The 7,902-nt window shown below is 36.3% G+C and overlaps 1 long non-coding RNA gene across 3 annotated transcripts; it reads right to left on the bottom strand.

Annotated features, from left to right (window-relative positions):
- Positions 1 to 3,733: 3,733 nt before the first annotated feature.
- On the bottom strand, positions 3,734 to 6,553 carry LOC104107200 (uncharacterized). 3 transcript variants are annotated; one of them, XR_688743.4, is made up of 4 exons: positions 6,137 to 6,553; positions 5,182 to 5,438; positions 4,663 to 4,714; positions 3,734 to 4,516 (listed from the first exon to the last, which is right to left on the bottom strand). It is a non-coding gene; the product is annotated as an uncharacterized lncRNA (long non-coding RNA). The 3 variants fall into 3 exon arrangements; XR_001971380.3 differs by having other exon boundaries at positions 5,182 to 5,458; positions 6,248 to 6,553; XR_688742.4 differs by having other exon boundaries at positions 6,248 to 6,553.
- Positions 6,554 to 7,902: the final 1,349 nt, after the last annotated feature.

The raw sequence follows: 7,902 nt of genomic DNA, 5'->3' as shown, positions 1-7,902 counted from the left end.
TATAAATCCTAAATTGACATGAATTCAATTTTAAAGAAGAATTTAAGCTTATTCCGTCACAGTTCTTTACGATTCCCATTCCGAGTTGGAGTTGGTCATAACTTTCCATATGTTCTCAGCCAAAAAAAGAAGAAAATTCCATATATAAAAGCAAACAAGGAAACGAATTCCTTCCCTTTTCTGGACATGAACTATAGTACCTCAGATTCCTCGTCAGATTCTCCAATTGCCATAAGTGCTTGTTCATCTCCATCTTCATCATCTGAGTCCTCATCTGAACTTTCACCCAAAGCAGCAATCATAGCCTTTGTTGATCCTTTATTTTTCTTGGGATGAACCTGTTCCTTCTTCCTGTTTCTTCGTTCAGCTCTTTCCTTCTTCCATTTTATTTCCCATTGAGAACAGTTCTTGATGTGATAATCAGTCTTCCCACACTTGTAGCAACCCTCATTGGTCTATTTTTCAGTAACCCTTGGTTTGTTGTAGCCTCCACTTCTTGAAGAACCCTTTCCTCTCACTAGGTACTTCTTGAAGTCCTTTGTGATCATAGCCATTTCATCTTCCTCTAGATCAGAACCTTCAGTGATTCTGAGTGCGAGGCTCTTTTCCTTCTTGGGTACATCCATCTTCATGATTTGCCTTCTAAGTTCATAAGCAGTGAGATTTCCAATTAGCTCATCCAAATTAAGAGTGGTGATGTTCTTTGACTCCTGAATAGCAGTGATTTTGCTCTCCTATTAGACTGGCAGAACCTTTGTCAAAATCTTCTCACCTTTGTCTTCTTCAAGAATGACCCTTCCAAGAGACTTAAGTTCATTTGTTAGTATGGTGAACCTTGTATACATCTCTTGGATGGTTTCTCCTTCCTTCATAGTGAAATTCTCATATTGAGAATATAGTAACGTTCCTCTGGACCTCTTCACCCGAGGTGTTCCTTCATGAACCACTTGCAAAGTGTCCCAAATTTCCTTAGCAGTAGTACATCTTTGAATTCTGTTGTACTCGTCTGGACCAAGTCCACACACGAGCCATTTCTTGGCCTTGGCATTTTTCTCCCATTTTTTCAAGTCCTCAGTAGTGCAGTCAGCTCTTGTTTTTGACACATCTACTCCTTCAGCATTCTTTTTCATGGTAGCCAGGGGACCCTCAGTGACAATGTCCCATAGCTCATAGTCCTCTCCTATGATTTGGTCTCTCATTCTGTTTTTCCACCAGGAGTAGTACTGGCCATTGAAGAGTGGTGGTCTAGCAGTGGATTGTCCTTCCCGATTTCCAGGTGGTGCACTCATCTTGATCTTCTCCTAAGGTGTTAGTCTCTTCAAGGATAACCTGCTCTGATATCAATTGATGTTTTATACGTCAATACCACACAAGAGGGGGAGGGGGTGATTTGTGTGTGTCTAATTTTTCGTGTGCACAGATTATAAGGACCTGCTTCTTCTATGTGTTCCAACTACTACTGTTACGGAATAATAAGTACAAAAAATAAAGAACACAGAGATTGTTACGTGAAAAATACCTTGCTCAAAAGGTGAAAAAACCACGACCTACTTCCCAGTAGGATTTTTCTACCTACTACAAATAACTAGACTAAAAGACAACAGTTGGAACTGGTTCTTCTAGCTGGTTCAAGTAGCGTCAGATTCGCACACTCAAATATCACTCGAACTGCTTGCAAAATTGTCTCGCTATTTTGTTCTCAATTCTTGCTTAACTTCTGCTTCTATGCGTTACATGTAGAATGAGAACTTCCTGCGATTTATAGAGTTAGTAGAGTAGAAAACAACTAGAGTTCTAATGTCACTCTTCCTTGGTGGAAGAGTTCTAGTTGATCTCAACCTCTAACTCCTCCCTTATCTTGGATAATGTTCTCGTTGGGTAAGGAGTCCTTCTCCTTATTATTTATGCAATCTTTTCAATCAGGAGATATCTATTATTATGCTAGATTTCGTTTATCTCCTGCATGTGCATCTCACGTGCTTTGCATCTGCCCGTATCTATGTCTATCAGTGATGGACCTGATTTATGTCTGAGTTTCCTTTGTCAATCTTCAAAACTACCCTTCACTTAGTCCAACAAAGTATACCATGTTTTAACTTTGGAGTATTAATTTCGTTGTTAACTTTTATGGAAAGTTGTGACCAAAGATAAGTTGTGATCAACTTGGCAATTAAACAAAATGTCCTATTTTAAGAAATTCAACTGATATATGGATCCCTCTAACTTGGAACGAGCCGACCTCGATTTTTATGTACAGTCATCTGATGATTCTTACAACTTTGGAGATATGGACACAAGTTGGTACAATAATCTTCCAGACTTTCTTCAAAAGTTCAACTATTCTGACGGATTTTTTTCTTCTTTTTTAAAAATATTTCTGTTTCACTATTTTAACGTCTAGTCCCTTTCGGCCCATTTTATCTGTTGTTTTAGCTCAAAACACGTACTTTAAAAAAACATTAAGTACAAGATGTAACTTACTATATTACCCTAATTCATTTCTTATTGGAAAGTGCTACTATTGGAAAATGAGTAGTAACATTTTTGAAACTATTTTTTAGCTGAAACGATAGTTATTTTGGACAGGAGGGAGTACTGCATAGGATTCATATCTCTGCGGAATCGTTTTCTCCCTTCAGTTTGCTCCATTGTGGATTGGACGAATTATCGCTTTAATTACTTGATTTTTGTATTGCGCTATTTGTTTAACTTGGGTTTTGGGCTTTGCACAATATGCAGCAGGGTACTCTTATTTATGAAGATTCAAGAGAAATTCTGCTTCCATCGACTCGAAAACGAAAGCTATGCATTGAGAATCATTCAATTGTCTTGAGTCATTCGTAAATGATATGATATGATATTTTTTCGGCCCCAGATAGTATCCGTAGTGCATGCCATTGACAGAAAAATGCTCCAGGTATAAAAATACATTATATCCCAAAATGACATATTGTTTAAGTGCTTTTTCATACGACTTGGTATTCTCATATCGTAGTCCTAAGGCGCACATATAAACATGTACAAACCAAAAAGTTTGCAAACATTCTGTTTCTTTGTGGACTTCCGAGTTCAGAACTCTATTGTTAACTTGTCAGTAGAACATAAATTTCTGACATTGTAAGGTAAACAGTGAAAGAGTGAAAGGAAGCTGGAAATATAACTGATATTTTTCTCCCACTTGTGGAATGGCCAAATCACTTTTGGTGTGATGGAAAGTCAAACACAATATCGTAACTATAATATATATGATTCTTCTATGACTGTTCTTAAGTCAAAGAGGAGTTTGTCATGTTCGGAGAGGAGGCCAGATCAGACTAGGGGTATTACTACTCGTTTCAACTTTAACATAGAGGAAAGATTAGTGCTACTGAATTTGATTCTCTAGTAATTAGGCCCAATTTTTATGACGTTCTTAATATGTAAGCACCTAGTAAAGGTGGTTAAAAGGACAGATAGAGGAAAAAGGAAAAGGAGAATGCATCAAAGGAAATGACGACGACGAGAGGCATGTTTCAATGTTTAGCTATTTGAAAGCCTTAATATCATGCTGATTACTTTCACACAATCGTACAACAAGGTAAACTTGGTTAGTACCAGAAGTTAGAGGTACTTCATATGCGACACAAAGTTTAGAGCAAATATTTGCAGAGAAGTCAGAAAATAGTTTTAAGATTATTGACATTTGTCCTATATCTTCAATCCCATTTTTTACATCCACAAGTAATTCAGTCAATGATACAAAAGAATGAAGTTAACTTCTATTGCTTTCAATTGAATGCATTTACAGTAGTCTTTTGTTAAAAGAAATGATGAAGGAAATAGAAAAGGAAAACATATAGTAATAGCATAAACGGCCTATTCCTTATAAGGTAAGGCTGAAATGTAGTTTCCTTTCTTCCTGTATGGACCTAAATATCCGAGCTGCTGATTCAGGTGCTGTCTTAGGGTTGTGAGGCACAACCTTAATCACTTGAATTCGCTGCTCGGTATTGTGATCCTCAACTACTTGACTTTGAAACTTTGAAAAGTCTCCTCGAACAGCAGACAAGTTCACAGGCGTGAAATTACCATAAGTTGATGCCACGAGACCAGCAGGGGGAGGACAAGGTCCGGTATAGGGTTTGTAAACAAGTCCTTCAGAAGGTGACCTTATTGGAACTAACCACTGATTTCCAGGAAGTGGTAATTGCTAGCACCGAGGCGCTAATTTGGAATCAGAAGCAACAGATCTTGATGTCGTTGTCCCTACGTATGAATTTTGAGTTGCCTGCTGTGGTATGTGTCTTTTATCATTTTCATTATCGAGAGTAAGCAGATTTTCGTGAGCATTATTATCCGCTGAATGCTCAAAAGTTATAGGTTTCGGAGGATCAACCTTTGCTTTAACAGCCACTGCAGAAGGTTCGTGAACATTATTGGATAGCAACTTTTTCATTGAAGATCTGATAGAAGGTTGGGTGAGATAGAAGTTGTTTTCAAATAATATATCTGGTGATGCGGCGATCAACTTCTGCACCTGAAAAAGATAGTAGTTGAATGAAGGTCACAGGCTACTTTTAGTGTTTCGCCAAAAGATTAAAAGCTAGACCACATTTAACAGTAACTTTGCTTCTTCAAGGCAACAAAGCCAGAGGTCAGTTATCCCATAAAAATGTGAAGTACCTTTATTAGCCTGTGTAGTTCTCACACTTGTATCGCCAAGATCCGCTGCCGACTGAAAATAGTAAACTGCAAGTTAATAATACATTACAGACAAAAAAAATGACTAATAATTGGCCAAAAACACAGCAAAAACCTCTGTCCTAGAAGTATTTCCTCAAATTCCTTGTATATTACTTTAAGAATGCCTATGCACTGAACCAGCGGACACCAAAGTAGCATGAAACCTCCTATTGATTGTCGTAAATTAGATAATTTGGCAAAGTACATTTTAATATGAAGGATAGTGTTTATGCCAATTTAAAGAGTACCACTTCTGCAGTTCAAAGTTCTAGTTACTTGGTTATTTAGATAAAGATATGGTATAGTGTAGGGACGGGGACAGAGACTGAAAGTAAAATCAAATTAGCATCAGCAAAAATACTTTACTAACTTCTTGTGTCAAGCCTCAAGATTACAAGTCTACATTACATCGCACTTGAAATACATGGAAAAAAAATTAGGCATGTTAAAGAGACTTACTGCACTATGGTTCTTCTTGCTATCCAGAATAGTTTCGGTCCAATCAATTCCACGACACTATATGGGGATAAACTGTGTGGTTGAGAAGGATTAGGACATAAAGCCTGATGATTTAGAGGCTTCAGTTGTTGTACATCAGGATGTCTCGTCGTACAATTCGTTCCACTAGAAGAATATGGGAGAATCATCTCAACAAAATGAGTAGACTCAGATGAATTGCAGAATGGAGAAAACGGAGTTTTGTAATTGCAATCAACCTATGGCCAACGAAGACATTCTGTGAGCAGATGAAATGAAACAGCTTATATCAAATTCTCAGCACTTATCAATCAATATTCCGTCCAAAGTATTTTGTAATTCGCAAAATCACATGCCATTAGCACCAAGGTCCTTACCTCATCCCATTAGTAAGGAAAAACATGGAACATTATCAATTAAGTAAAGCCAGTGTAACACCCCAGACTTTAGACAGAGTATCACATCGGAAAAACACAAGGGGTGCTAGGTATATAAGTTAACAAGTCTTAGACCCTAGTAACACGTTTTAAACCCGTGAGGCCCAGAGCGGATAATATCACTAGTAGGCTGGGCTGTTACAGATGGTATCAGAGTCACTCTTGTGTCAGCCTTGACGATGGTGGGTGCAAGGAAGTTGAGTGAGGGGGTGTATGTACCTAGTGACGTGTTTTAAACCCGTGAGGACCTAGACCCAAAGCGGATAATATTACTTGCATGCTGGGTTGTTACAGCCAGGGAAAACTATTACTCTCTAGCAGTTAATAAGCTAACTTATCAATTAGGAAAACAGTCTCTGAATCTGAAACAGGACAAACAATAAACATAGAAACTTATGTCAATAAAAGAATCTGATGTATTGGTCAATGCATGTAGTTGGTTTTGATTTGTTGACATAGCTTATGAAGTAGTACTAAAATTCTATCTATATGCGGTTTACCTCTATAAACAATTTACCAACCAAAGGTTGTATAATCGACTCAACAATGTGCTTCAATCCAAGGATGGAGAATCAATTCAGGTTATTCGAACATTAAAATGCTGTACTTACAAGAGCCATTTTGTTCCTGGGAGGTGGCCTTGGACCTCCTTTATCGGTATCATTGATATGTAGCCTCGGAAACATACAAGAAGATTTGAAACTGATTATTAGTGCAGATACTCACAATGAAAAGCGAAAACGTTTTCTGTTCACAATGAAAAGGCCAAATAATCAAGAAAAAAGAAATATCACGAGATAGGAGATCACAGAAAGGTGAGTCTTTTATTATGTCGTGTAGAGAGAGAGAGAGAGTCATGTGAGAATCAGAAAAGAAGATCACATCAACCAATAGAAGAGGAGAATGAAATATGGGCATTGTAGGACCAACAGTGGATAGAAAATAGAAATATAAAATTGCTTCAAACTCTCCTTCACTCATCTCAGAGGAACACGGTAGCAACAGTTGCTGAAACAAGTGTTGATGCTTGGAACCACAAGTGCCACATTATTAAATCTGGCCAATCTTTTGACAGAAAAATCTGTAAAATATCTGGCCCTTTTCCCTTTATTAATCTGATTCTTTCTAGTTTGTCTACTGAAAATAGTCTAATGGATATTAATGCTCCTATATGTTTACAATAATTAACATGCTCTATTAATTCAATAGCAAGAACTTCTAGTATATATGTAATAATTCTCGAGGCAAGCTATATGAAATTGAGAGTATCGCAATCATACTACGGAATAGGGATTGACAAGATAAGTTGAATTATTTTCTTGATTATCTTTTATCAGCTTGATCTTGAGTGTGTTGGCTAGTCGACACGATTGGCAAATAGCGGAAGGCATAGAAGGCCTTTGAGGTTTGGAAAATGTTACAATTCAAATCCTAGAACGGATACAATCATGTTATAATTTACAATCAAGTTAACAAAAGGTCAATGCCATTCTATCTTGGTCCATTAAATCGAACAATTTAATTGGAAGAGTCATAAATCGAAGAGTATATATATTTTAATTAAGATTAAGTGATAAAAGTGTATATAAACATAAAATATGTTTGATATTCATTTAATTGGGTATAAATACTGAGTACAAATAAATTTCTTCCTCATGCACGCCTTGCCTAAAGTTATATATCTTCTAATAATGTTATTAATTTAATTATGCACCCTGATAGGCAAAAATAATATGTAACCTCAACTATGCCAATTCCCGCACCCTCTCCCATTAGCTTCAGTAATGGCCGCTCATAATAAAAAATCATCAACTACATTTAGTGGGTGTTTGGACTTAAGAATTGTGAAATTCTAGAAAACAATAAAAAAAAATTCAAGTAAAAATGATATTTGAAAATTAGAGTTGTGTTTGGACATGAATACAACTTGGAGCTGTTTTTTAATTTTTGTGAGTGATTTGAAATGAAAATTTAGAAAACCGGCTTTTTGGAGTTTTACAAATTTTCGAAAAAATTCGAAATTCAATTTCAAATGTAATTTGAAAATTTCATGCACAAACACTAATTCTGGAAAAAAAAAAAAAGTAAAAATTTTCCGAAAAAAGTGAAAAATTTTCAGGAGAACTTGCTGGTAGTATTACCAGAATTTCCTAACCACGTTTTTACTATATATTATATTAATTTCTTAACTATGTTTTAATCTTCTTATTTGAGTTTCATCAAAATCTATTCGATGATTTTATAATTCTTTTAATTTAATACATAA

Source organism: Nicotiana tomentosiformis, chromosome 3 (assembly GCF_000390325.3).
Source record: "Nicotiana tomentosiformis chromosome 3, ASM39032v3, whole genome shotgun sequence".
Taxonomy (NCBI): Eukaryota; Viridiplantae; Streptophyta; class Magnoliopsida; order Solanales; family Solanaceae; genus Nicotiana; species Nicotiana tomentosiformis.
This window is presented reverse-complemented; position numbering and strand designations above follow the sequence as displayed.